Source organism: Triturus cristatus, chromosome 7, assembly GCF_964204655.1.
Source record: "Triturus cristatus chromosome 7, aTriCri1.1, whole genome shotgun sequence".
NCBI classification, from domain to species: Eukaryota; Metazoa; Chordata; class Amphibia; order Caudata; family Salamandridae; genus Triturus; species Triturus cristatus.
In genome coordinates, this window is record NC_140590.1 from 111,361,376 (window position 1) to 111,375,329 (window position 13,954).

The 13,954-nt window shown below is 43.3% G+C and overlaps 1 protein-coding gene across 1 annotated transcript in view; it reads right to left on the reverse strand.

Annotated features, from left to right (window-relative positions):
• The window catches only part of LOC146808954 (chemerin-like receptor 1), a 130,492-nt gene extending 121,853 nt beyond the window's left edge, over positions 1-8,639 (reverse strand). Inside the window, exon 1 of the mRNA XM_085615752.1 lies at positions 8,458-8,639. The gene's annotated coding sequence lies outside the window, so the exon portion shown is untranslated. The remainder of the gene's footprint in view (positions 1-8,457) is intronic.
• Positions 8,640-13,954: the final 5,315 nt, after the last annotated feature.

Consider the following 13,954-nt stretch of genomic DNA (forward strand, 5'->3'; position numbering starts at 1 on the left):
TGCTTGGTAAGCTCCTTTTCACAAGGTCTAGCTAGGGTAATCCGTTTGGGATATCAGCTAAAATACAGTGAACCTTTTTCTTTGAGGAGTTTTACCCAACAGGAAATTTTTGACGGACAAATGTATAAAATCTCTTTTTGTAACGATTTCTTCTTGGCACTGCAACATTTTAATGTGGAAGAGGATTTTGTGCTATCCTTTTCTCCCATAGAATTACAATCTTTTTTTAAACTTTCAAGTGGCTTAATTAGCTATCAGAGAGAAGTCAGTATTTGCAGAGAAAGGGCCAGACTGGAAACAATAGTCAAGACTGCTTCCCCGAGAGTTCCTCAGAAGTGGAACTTAAGCCACGGTATTCGCAGATGGATTACTCTTTGCCATGTGAACCTATTACCATTAAATGATTTAATCGTAAATTGGACACCTAATAGAGAAGGTGGAAAAAACTGCACTTTTTGTAATCAAGATATTCAGAACGTTTTCATATCTTGTTTGTATGTCCGGCTTTGACTGCATCTCAATTTAGGTGGCTTCGTCCAATGTTTATCCAGAATGGCATAAAAAATGTTTAATCTGCTAGAGAATTTTCGTTTTGTCCAAAAAAATGAAATAGTATGCACAAAACTTTTAAACTTTTTTAGGGAGTTTATGAATAAATTTTAAATGGTTTTTCTTAGACCCCGAGTATGGTTGGCTATATATCTAAATCGTTTTCATACATTGCCATTAACGTTCCAAGTCCTTATGTTTCTTTGACCTTTGTATTTATTTTTTCACTTGCGAAAAACTATATATATATATATATTCACTGAAAAAAACATAGGTTTCACACACGTTATAGTTAGGAATTAGCATTTAAAAAACCTTGCAAATTCACTGAAAAAACCATAGGTTTCACACATGTTATAGTTAGCGGAAATTTTACTGATAAAAAACCAATGAAATTCCCCCGTTATAGTTAGTGCAGGCAACTATAACTCACGCGACCGCAATCCTCTGCTGATGCTAATACTGTATTTAGACACTTATTTGCCCATGTCTTCTTCCATACATTTTTAGCTATACATATATTACAAATATTTTTTTTTCATAAAGACACATATGTCATCAGCAGAAGATTGCGGTCGCGTGAGTTATAGTTGCCTGCACTAACTATAACGGGGGAATTTCATTGGTTTTTTATCAGTAAAATTTCCGCTAACTATAACATGTGTGAAACCTATGGTTTTTTCAGTGAATTTGCAAGGTTTTTTAAATGCAAATTCCTAACTATAACGTGTGTGAAACCTATGTTTTTTTCAGTGAATTTGTACGGTTTTTTAAATGCTATGTTACTTTACGCCATTCGTGGCGTGCGCGCCCACTTAACGCAGTTCGTTCCGTGCGTGCACGGTGCGCTTCGCGCACCGTGCGCGCACAGTGAGCACGCGGTGCGCTTCGCGCACCGCGCGCCCACTTTACGCAGTTAGTGCCGTGCACGCACGGTGGGCACGCGGTGCGCTACGCGCACCGCGTGCCCACGTTACGCTAGATGGGCCATGTACGCACGATGCGCTTCGCGCACCGTGCGCACATGGAGGACATATGATGCACTTCGTTTTGAAAGGTAATATTTTAATTTTTCGTATATGTTATAAGCCATGCACAAATGGTGCCCTTCGGGCACCATTTGCACACGGGGTAGAGAGAGTGTGGATAATTTTTTTTTTTTTATTTTTTTTTTAAATATTTTAGTTTAACTCATCTTTAATAAGCAATGCTCAATTGTTGCCCTTCGGGCACCAATTGCACACGGGGTGGGGAGAGTATGGATAATTTATTTTTTTTTATAATTTTTTACCGTACGCGTACGGTAAGCGTAATCGCCGAAATTAGCGAAAAATTAAAAATTCAGTTTTTGCCCTAGGGGGATCTTTGGGGACTCCATCAACATTGCTATGTGTGTGGGAGCTGTCTAAACAGCCCCTTTACATGTTTTTGAGCTTTATATTTTAAACATCACTCTCAGTGCGAGAGAGAAAATGGCGGCCGCCGCTTCCTGGTTTCGGCCGATTCAAATGTTTACTAAGATCTAAGAGCCAATCAGAATCGCGCTCGCGCACGCCACCGTACGCGTACAGTAAGCGTACCGTAAGCGCACCGTAAGCTGGCTCAGATATATATATTGATTTAAAGGCTATTTTCTCAGAATCTACTGAACAGATTTACACCAAACCTACAAAAGGCACTTCCTTGACCTGAGGACTACCTCTCTGCCAAATTTCTAGTAATTCTGTTCAGCCGTTCGGGCTGTAGCCCTGTCTGAAGGTCCTACGGAAAAATGCATGGGAAAAACGCATTTTGGGACCCCCCTTTTATCTCAGCCCCCGCTTGACGAATCCCCCCGAGACTTTCAGGGAAGGAGCGGAGCGTAGCGCCCCACCTATTTTGAAAAATTCGTGAGGATTCGTCGACCGGCGCCAAAGTTATTCAAAATAGAATGTTGCGGATTTCCTATGGAAACGTGGTCCTAACTATAACTACCTACTGGCGACCGCCAGTAGGTAATATATATATATATATATATATACACAGAAAACTCCTCCGGAACGAAGAAGCAGAGGCCACGCAGGGATTTCCATGGAAGCAGGTACTTTATTGGCGATGACACGGCATAATGCATTTCGGCCACAAATGGCCTTCCTCAGATGCCCCAATGCTTGGAAATGTTGCCACATCCACGTTTAAATACATCCTGCTTCTTTCTCAATGGTGAAAAAGCACTCCACCCCCGATCATGTGACCGTACACCACTTGCCGGTCATTGGAACTGCAAGTCCCAGAGTTCTATTGTCCAGGTAGGTATTACGTGGGGGATTCGTTGGTTAAAGTGCACAGTGCACTAACGGAGGGCAGGGCAGCACGCGTTGTGGAAAGGAATCCATCTAATTCATTTAAACATTCCAGGGCTTCCTTGGATCCCTAAACGTTCAAGCCCCCAGGTATACAAATCACGCGCCGGGCAGGGACAGGAAAAACAATGCATCCTCTCCTTCATGAAGTCATGAACTGCACGGCAGCCGCCCTTGCTGTGTCTGCATCTGGAGGCGGGCCTGGGCCATTCCAACACCTTGGAAGACAAACGAAGAAACTGCCGGAGCAGACACCAGTGAAGCCCAGGCCGACTTGCTGAACGGGGCCTCTGAAGCGTGTCTCTGGTTAACACGAAAAATACACAGAAAACTCCTCCGGAACGAAGAAGCAGAGGCCACGCAGGGATTTCCATGGAAGCAGGTACTTTATTGGCGATGACACGGCATAATGCATTTCGGCCACAAATGGCCTTCCTCAGATGCCCCAATGCTTGGAAATGTTGCCACATCCACGTTTAAATACATCCTGCTTCTTTCTCAATGGTGAAAAAGCACTCCACCCCCGATCATGTGACCGTACACCACTTGCCGGTCATTGGAACTGCAAGTCCCAGAGTTCTATTGTCCAGGTAGGTATTACGTGGGGGATTCGTTGGTTAAAGTGCACAGTGCACTAACGGAGGGCAGGGCAGCACGCGTTGTGGAAAGGAATCCATCTAATTCATTTAAACATTCCAGGGCTTCCTTGGATCCCTAAACGTTCAAGCCCCCAGGTATACAAATCACGCGCCGGGCAGGGACAGGAAAAACAATGCATCCTCTCCTTCATGAAGTCATGAACTGCACGGCAGCCGCCCTTGCTGTGTCTGCATCTGGAGGCGGGCCTGGGCCATTCCAACACCTTGGAAGACAAACAAAGAAACTGCCGGAGCAGACACCAGTGAAGCCCAGGCCGACTTGCTGAACGGGGCCTCTGAAGCGTGTCTCTGGTTAACACGAAAAATACACAGAAAACTCCTCCGGAACGAAGAAGCAGAGGCCACGCAGGGATTTCCATGGAAGCAGGTACTTTATTGGCGATGACACGGCATAATGCATTTCGGCCACAAATGGCCTTCCTCAGATGCCCCAATGCTTGGAAATGTTGCCACATCCACGTTTAAATACTTCCTGCTTCTTTCTCAATGGTGAAAAAGCACTCCACCCCCGATCATGTGACCGTACACCACTTGCCGGTCATTGGAACTGCAAGTCCCAGAGTTCTATTGTCCAGGTAGGTATTACGTGGGGGATTCGTTGGTTAAAGTGCACAGTGCACTAACGGAGGGCAGGGCAGCACGCGTTGTGGAAAGGAATCCATCTAATTCATTTAAACATTCCAGGGCTTCCTTGGATCCCTAAACGTTCAAGCCCCCAGGTATACAAATCACGCGCCGGGCAGGGACAGGAAAAACAATGCATCCTTTCCTTCATGAAGTCATGAACTGCACGGCAGCCGCCCTTGCTGTGTCTGCATCTGGAGGCGGGCCTGGGCCATTCCAACACCTTGGAAGACAAACGAAGAAACTGCCGGAGCAGACACCAGTGAAGCCCAGGCCGACTTGCTGAACGGGGCCTCTGAAGCGTGTCTCTGGTTAACACGAAAAATACACAGAAAACTCCTCCGGAACGAAGAAGCAGAGGCCACGCAGGGATTTCCATGGAAGCAGGTACTTTATTGGCGATGACACGGCATAATGCATTTCGGCCACAAATGGCCTTCCTCAGATGCCCCAATGCTTGGAAATGTTGCCACATCCACGTTTAAATACATCCTGCTTCTTTCTCAATGGTGAAAAAGCACTCCACCCCCGATCATGTGACCGTACACCACTTGCCGGTCATTGGAACTGCAAGTCCCAGAGTTCTATTGTCCAGGTAGGTATTACGTGGGGGATTCGTTGGTTAAAGTGCACAGTGCACTAACGGAGGGCAGGGCAGCACGCGTTGTGGAAAGGAATCCATCTAATTCATTTAAACATTCCAGGGCTTCCTTGGATCCCTAAACGTTCAAGCCCCCAGGTATACAAATCACGCGCCGGGCAGGGACAGGAAAAACAATGCATCCTCTCCTTCATGAAGTCATGAACTGCACGGCAGCCGCCCTTGCTGTGTCTGCATCTGGAGGCGGGCCTGGGCCATTCCAACACCTTGGAAGACAAACGAAGAAACTGCCGGAGCAGACACCAGTGAAGCCCAGGCCGACTTGCTGAACGGGGCCTCTGAAGCGTGTCTCTGGTTAACACGAAAAATACACAGAAAACTCCTCCGGAACGAAGAAGCAGAGGCCACGCAGGGATTTCCATGGAAGCAGGTACTTTATTGGCGATGACACGGCATAATGCATTTCGGCCACAAATGGCCTTCCTCAGATGCCCCAATGCTTGGAAATGTTGCCACATCCACGTTTAAATACATCCTGCTTCTTTCTCAATGGTGAAAAAGCACTCCACCCCCGATCATGTGACCGTACACCACTTGCCGGTCATTGGAACTGCAAGTCCCAGAGTTCTATTGTCCAGGTAGGTATTACGTGGGGGATTCGTTGGTTAAAGTGCACAGTGCACTAACGGAGGGCAGGGCAGCACGCGTTGTGGAAAGGAATCCATCTAATTCATTTAAACATTCCAGGGCTTCCTTGGATCCCTAAACGTTCAAGCCCCCAGGTATACAAATCACGCGCCGGGCAGGGACAGGAAAAACAATGCATCCTCTCCTTCATGAAGTCATGAACTGCACGGCAGCCGCCCTTGCTGTGTCTGCATCTGGAGGCGGGCCTGGGCCATTCCAACACCTTGGAAGACAAACGAAGAAACTGCCGGAGCAGACACCAGTGAAGCCCAGGCCGACTTGCTGAACGGGGCCTCTGAAGCGTGTCTCTGGTTAACACGAAAAATACACAGAAAACTCCTCCGGAACGAAGAAGCAGAGGCCACGCAGGGATTTCCATGGAAGCAGGTACTTTATTGGCGATGACACGGCATAATGCATTTCGGCCACAAATGGCCTTCCTCAGATGCCCCAATGCTTGGAAATGTTGCCACATCCACGTTTAAATACTTCCTGCTTCTTTCTCAATGGTGAAAAAGCACTCCACCCCCGATCATGTGACCGTACACCACTTGCCGGTCATTGGAACTGCAAGTCCCAGAGTTCTATTGTCCAGGTAGGTATTACGTGGGGGATTCGTTGGTTAAAGTGCACAGTGCACTAACGGAGGGCAGGGCAGCACGCGTTGTGGAAAGGAATCCATCTAATTCATTTAAACATTCCAGGGCTTCCTTGGATCCCTAAACGTTCAAGCCCCCAGGTATACAAATCACGCGCCGGGCAGGGACAGGAAAAACAATGCATCCTCTCCTTCATGAAGTCATGAACTGCACGGCAGCCGCCCTTGCTGTGTCTGCATCTGGAGGCGGGCCTGGGCCATTCCAACACCTTGGAAGACAAACGAAGAAACTGCCGGAGCAGACACCAGTGAAGCCCAGGCCGACTTGCTGAACGGGGCCTCTGAAGCGTGTCTCTGGTTAACACGAAAAATACACAGAAAACTCCTCCGGAACGAAGAAGCAGAGGCCACGCAGGGATTTCCATGGAAGCAGGTACTTTATTGGCGATGACACGGCATAATGCATTTCGGCCACAAATGGCCTTCCTCAGATGCCCCAATGCTTGGAAATGTTGCCACATCCACGTTTAAATACATCCTGCTTCTTTCTCAATGGTGAAAAAGCACTCCACCCCCGATCATGTGACCGTACACCACTTGCCGGTCATTGGAACTGCAAGTCCCAGAGTTCTATTGTCCAGGTAGGTATTACGTGGGGGATTCGTTGGTTAAAGTGCACAGTGCACTAACGGAGGGCAGGGCAGCACGCGTTGTGGAAAGGAATCCATCTAATTCATTTAAACATTCCAGGGCTTCCTTGGATCCCTAAACGTTCAAGCCCCCAGGTATACAAATCACGCGCAAATCACAACTGTTGTTAATTCTTTGCTGTTTGCACTAACTAGGTTTTTTTCCCATCTCGAAAAAGTCCTGAGGGAAATGTCTTTGCTACTTTATGATGCACTTTATATAACATACATGGTGCTGCAATTATAGGATTTCTTTCCAAATTGTACTTATACTTAACAGGATCTGATCCTTTATTGTTCTAGTATAGGAGGTAACTGTTTGATTGCTGCTATCCTATTGCTGTTGTAAGATACACTTTATTTAATGATTTGTTATTATTGTTGCTATATGATGCATTTTATTTAATAATAAGCCATTAGATGAAACTGATTTCTTATGCTATTCTATCTAATTGTACATGCTCTACAACTCCATATGGTGTGTTTACTTTTGCTCTCCTCCACTGGAGGGCTCTCTTGCTGTCTAAATAATACCCAGAGTCGATTTTGGAAACGTTTTATGTCTTTTGATGATTAACTTTGTATAAATTGATGTAATGATGTAGATAGAATGGTTTTATTGAAGTATTATTATAATGGTTGCTAGGTTTAATATGATTATTTATGTACGTCTTAAGTGGACCTCATTAGAGATCCAAATTCTTAATAAATTTATTGAATTGAATTGAATTGAATGTTGTGCCTTCTGGACACTCTCTGAAATACAGCTTCATAAAAGCAAGCTTTACCGCCCACATTAGAGATACCACAGAGGCACCAGTGGTGCAAGCTGCTCTCCTTCACAGGAGTAGTTCAGAGCAGCAAACCTTACTTACTCACAGAACAGGCATCAGCAGTTCATACTGTCCGCCTTCACTAAACAGGCACAGCTAAAATGATTTCTTTAATACCTGATTCATAATTAAGGCTCTATGTTTTCGTTTTTCACATTTTTTTACAGATAAATACAGACATAATTCTATTTATTTTCTTGTCTGTATTTATTTTATATGTGGATTTAAAAGGAAACTAGATTTTTTGGGGAGTGATTTTAAATGCTGCCAGTCATGACTGCCAGACAAATAGCTGTGAAGATTGACAGGAAAGGGGTCCAAAAAAAAAAGAAAGGGATTTTAGTGAAGAGCCTTAAGTAGCAGTAGATATACACAACCTTGATACTAAAATGTTCATGTTTTCATATTACTGCATTGATTTGTTAGTTGTAGTAGTTCATATTATTGAAACTTATCGGGCGTTCAAGCATGAATGCCTATTTATCGGTTACATAAATGTGGAACTAAACTAGTTTCAAACTATTTTTTTCACAAAACTCCAAATAAATATGGATAAATACAGGTACCATTTAGCATAACATAAATATAGCTAAATACCGATTAAAATGTAAATAAAATAAATACCATAACACCTGGAGCCCTATTCATAATTAGGCCCTTAGCTAGGGCTAATGCTGATCTCTGTAATTGTGGGATTCGGGATCATGTATGTCCTTTAGTCAAATCCATCGTGACCTCCAGACTTTTTACATGTGCAAATCAACTGCATATGTTGCCTTTTTGCCTATTTGTGGCCAGAACAAGTCAACACGATCCAGCATTTATTAAAGAAATGACTCCTTTAGCAACAGCATGCAGATTCAGCAGACTCTTACCTCCAGATTATGTACTGGTACCCGTCTTAGGAATCCTGCCACTCGATTCAAGGCACTAGGTCATTCATTCATTTATTCATTCACTCTTGGTGAAGAGGCTTCATTTCACAATTCGCTGCTTCATTTGCTGGAGCGTCTGTGAGAGTGGATTAAAGTTTCCCCAAGAACATTGATACAGTACTGAAAGCAGAACCAAGTTCATGTGTCACCTCATGGGATCTTCTCGACGGAAGGTCGTGGGTGAGTCCAAGGACGTGATACGACTTCTTCTATTTTGACACAGCCCACTTCTCACATTGTGATTAGTTTTTCCACGCGCCCCGAAGAACTCCCACAAGTTTCCCCTTTTTGTAGAGCATGCACAGAGGAGACCAACACGACCAATTCCCAAAGCTCTCTCCTGGCACAACCTGTAAGATCTCTTAACTGCTTTTTAGGTCTGGTTTTAGCCAAGCCTTTGATGAAGCAGATAAACTGCTTACTTCTTACTTGGCATACAAAACAAAATATTGTCACCTTTTGAATGAAAATGACAAATGTGCACAATTGATGCTCATTTACGTTGAAGTGTTTTGTGAGATAGTTTATAAAGAAACGTAGATACTGCATCGTAAAAGCATGCAGAGAAATAATAGAGTAGATGTAGAATTGTTTGTTTGAATAACATAGGTGTGTTCTTACTAAGAGTGTGGAAGTATTATTAGTTTTCTGTAGATATTGATAGATGAGAAGAATTAACAGAACTAAATGCAAATTAGATTACGTTATGAACGATTATTGAAGAGTTGCTGATTTCTATATTTGCTCATGTTAAAGTGTGCAGCAACTGAGAAGAAGAAATGGATTTGCACATACATGCTAATTCTGATTTCACTGAAACTTTCACAGAATAATCTTTATACATGTATTAATGTAATGTGCATAAAACAAATATTTATATTTAAGATTTTGAGAGAAAGTTACATATTGTTACTTTTGAAATGCAGGAGTATATTATAGGTATACAAGTCATTTACTATAGCCTTATAGCCCGCCGTAGCGGGCTATACCGGCTATTAAAGGCCCGCTGCAGCGTTAAAGGCCCGAGCCGAAGGCGAGGGACTTTAACAAAGCAGCGGGACTTTAATTGCCGGTATAGCCCTGCTACGAAGGGCTATAAGGCTATTAGAACATTCTGCCACTAGAGGGCAGAATGTTCTAACAAATTAAACAAAGCTTTCCGGGAGCGCGAGGGGATTGAAATCCCCTCAGGCTCCCTGAAGCCTTTGTTCACAGCCAGAGCTGTGAACAAAGAAACATTGGAATGTTGGAGCTCCGGGCTTATACCAGCCATTATAAGCCCGGAGCACTCCATTGTTTTCAATGGAGCTACCAACATTCCAATGTTCTAATATAGCCTTATAGCCCGCCGTAGCGGGCTATACCGGCTAATAAAGGCACGCTGCATCGTTAAAGGCCCAAGCCGAAGGCGAGGGACTTTAACAAAGCAGAGGGACTTTAATAGCCGGTATAGCCCTGCTACGAAGGGCTATAAGGCTATTAGAACATTCTGCCACTAGAGGGCAGAATGTTCTAACAAATAAAACAAAGCCTTCAGGGAGCGCGAGGGGATTGAAATCCAGAGCTGTGAAAAAAGAAACATTGGAATGTTGGAGCTCCGGACTTATACCAGTCATTAGAACATTGGAATGTTGGAAGCTCCATTGAAAACAATGGAGTGCTCCGGGCTTATAATGGCTGGTATAAGCCCGGAGCTCCAACATTCCAATGTTTCTTTGTTCACAGCTCTGGCTGTCAACAAAGGCTTCAGGGAGCCTGAGGGGATTTCATTCCCCTCGCGCTCCCGGAAAGCTTTGTTTAATTTGTTAGAACATTCTGCCCTCTAGTGGCAGAATGTTCTAATAGCCTTATAGCCCTTCGTAGCAGGGCTATACCGGCAATTAAAGTCCCGCTTCTTTGTTAAAGTCCCTCGCCTTCGCCTCGGGCCTTTAACGCTGCAGCGGGCCTTTAATAGCCGGTATAGCCCGCTACGGCGGGCTATAAGGCTATATTATAAGCCCGGAGCACACCATTGTTTTCAATGGAGCTTCCAACATTCCAATGTTCTAAAATGGACTAACTTACCGTAAGCACATATTTACACTGCAGATGACATCTAAATGTCATAATTCATGTTTTAAATGTATACTTGAATGCTTATATTTTTGCTTATATTAGTGTAAATTCAAATAGACCTGTTTGCTTCTTTGTGTAAAACTTTTCCTTTCTCCTGCTTGACTCTGTCTCCAAGGGAGAATATCTCAATATTACAAATGTATTGCAACTGTATCCTGTTTTATGATCTCTCATGGGCCTACAGAGACAATTTGATACAAAATGTGTTACACCAGGATCATCTGCCTGGGAAACTACCCTTTGAACTTGTTCAAGTGCTCTGTTAAAAGATCTTTATTTAAAGGACCACCTCTACTGGATGATCTGATTTTTTACGTAAACTGATACGCCAATATTCCACAAAAATGTCACATAAGAAGCATCCTATAGGAAGTGACCAATGGACTGAGTGGCCTGATCTGATGAGGTAACCTGGAAATGTGTCTTCTTTATGTCTCATAGGAAGCATCCTATAGGAAGTGACCAATGGACTGAGTGGCCTGATCTGATGAGGTAACATGGAAGGTCCCACCCTGGGACTGTGACAATATAATATCCCTTGGATTGATGATTAAGGAGACTCGCTTGACACACACATTTTGGGCAGACTTTTGCTCGCTTTCTTCTTGCCACCTTTCCCATGAAGATTGTTTCCTATCAGACTGAGAGACATCTATCGGACTGGTGGATTCTCTTGGCTGGTGCATACACTGTGTGCTCCATTCCCAGAACTTTCCCCCAGGGGAGAGACTCTTTGAGTTGACATGTTCCATGTACTTTCCTGAACATTTCTTCTAGAACGTTGGTAATTGATGGCCCAAAAAGATCAATTTGATGATTCTGTATTCTTAACTTTGGATGAATGATATTGATGTATTTATTTTCTAAAAATTCTGATAAAATCTAACCATTTATAAATCCTATTTCTGTCTCTCTATGACTAGACTCCAATAATTGTTTGTGAATTTTCATAATTTAAATGAGGGATGAGCATTGTAATAGATAGGTCTCTGTTCAACAGACCATAATGTTACTATTTTCATAGCTTCAACTGAGTTACTTGTTTGCATGACTCTTGTTCATCTAAATTTCTTCAGGAGATTTGGATCAGCAGTTATAATTCTGTACTTGTATAATGTATTATTGGGTGTTATATACATGAGTCTATTTGCTAGTTTGTAAGTTAGTTATCAAATTCCTGGTTCTCATTGGATGACTGGATTGGATCCCCTATATCAGAACCCTCTCTGCACGGCTCAAGATCCATCGTCAGACCAGGGTGAATGACTCTGAGGTGTAGTGCCAGGTAAATGAAAGATCAATAATAAGTGGGCCCAGTGGCACTGCAGCACCTTCTTCAGCTATGGATAACCACTATGACTGACAACATTCTCCTCTTTCACAAGGAGCACATCCCCACACAACATTTTTACATTCAGTGTTCTTTGAGACCAAGAAATATTTTTGCTTTTATCCATAATTAATTTTTTTATATTGATGAGGCCCATTAATACCTTAACAATAAAGTTTTATAAAAGCCAAGGCCAAAAAACAAAGCATTAGCAAAGCCAGACTTTGTCAATTGAAGTGTAAAATACAATGCCTGTGCACTCTGACTGTTCTTAATTTTTGCTAACCCTGTCTCTTTCCATATGCCTTGACCTTGCTGTCTTTTTCATTTCTCCACAACCTAATGCTCTTCGGCACGGAAGCATAAGGGAAGTCTGAATCTGTTCTGAAGCATCCAACTTGGTAATGCATCTTCGCCTGATCAACTAAAGTTAGAGACAAGAAAATGCTGAAAGTTGTTTTTTAGTCAAACATTTATAAAATGTACAGCTACTCGCAAAACTGGGACCTGATGCTGGTGGTGAAATGTCCTGGTCCTACATTCAAATAGAACACTAGATGCTTCCTTCTAGAGGTCAATGAGGCAACGACTCCAGATTTTAACTACACCAGTGTTAAATGCTCTACTCTCTACTCCGTCTTATCAACCCCCATACTGACTTTGGCATTTTGTGGAGGTTCCCCCAGTCTGTCTTAAGCCCTTGAGAGCTGGAGGTACATGGGGAAGGTGATCTGTGAGACAGGGTGGTCCAGTGCCAAATTTGATCCAGTGGTTGCAGATGGAGCACACTGGCTCGCATTTTATTGGGTGTGGCATTTACTTTTCCTCATCAGCCTTTGCCCCAGAAAAAGAGAGAGAGAAATGCAAAGGGTGGTCAGGAGGAGGAAGAGAAAGATGGGAAAAGCAGTGTCAAAGGGAGAAAGCATGGATGAAAAAAGAACATGCATCAGTGAAATAAAGGGGCAGGTAGTGTATGAAGGAAGAAGAGGCATGAGGTGGAACCAAGACTATGTAGTCTCGATATTGAACAATCCAGACATTTGAAGCACGGACTCAGGCTTCTGAAAAAAACGCTGGGCACCGGCATTTACTTCTACAAATTAAGCACTGCGGTGGTCCAGTCTGAGTACACCTGCACTGTCTTTAGGAATTTGTGTTTTGGCATGAGAGGGCCACAGCTGGCTCGACATTCATCAATACACGTACAGACCCATGCCTATTTCTGGGAGTTCGGATGGCAATCAGTGACAGCTCCCTTCTCATCAAGCACAGTTTATCATTTGATCCACTCCTAGATGAGGATCATGTCCCATCCCCTTTGCAGTTGGTTTTTCATTCATGCCTGGTCTGCCATCTTACCCATGCATGAGAGAAGCCCATTCAGGGCAATGAATGGCATTGACCTAAATAAACAAGTCAGTCAGTGAAATGGATGGACTGGGCACTCTCAGGCAAAACATGCCAGATGTGTGAATGTTATATCCATTTCACTGGGCCTCCACCTACATTGATATGTACTATGTACCTGATGAATTTTAATCTTGCGGTTGTGCTGACGTTATATAGATAAACTTATTCTAGCCTGGAAGAGTTTGTTTTGGAAGCCGGGTTGTTATGTTTGGAGCAGCGTAATTTAGAGCTCTACCCTTTATACATCCTTTACATGCAATATATATACAGATATTCAATGTGTGTTTAAACATACTAATCAGCATATCCCATATTAATCGAGGGTAGTAGGTGATCACATGTAATCGAACTAAGAGTGACCTGTCAAATGTATTTAGCTGAAATCCTCACGTTAATATAAAATGTACCCTTTCTCGGATATAATAGTTTCATTTACTCATCTTGCCTAACTTCCATTTTAATTATTGGGTACTTATAGCCCGCAACTAGGCCTGGGATTATAAATGTCACATTTAAAATGTTTTCCAGTGCCCTTTTTTTCTCTCCACTGCATGTGCATTATCAAATTCCTCATTAGCTAGA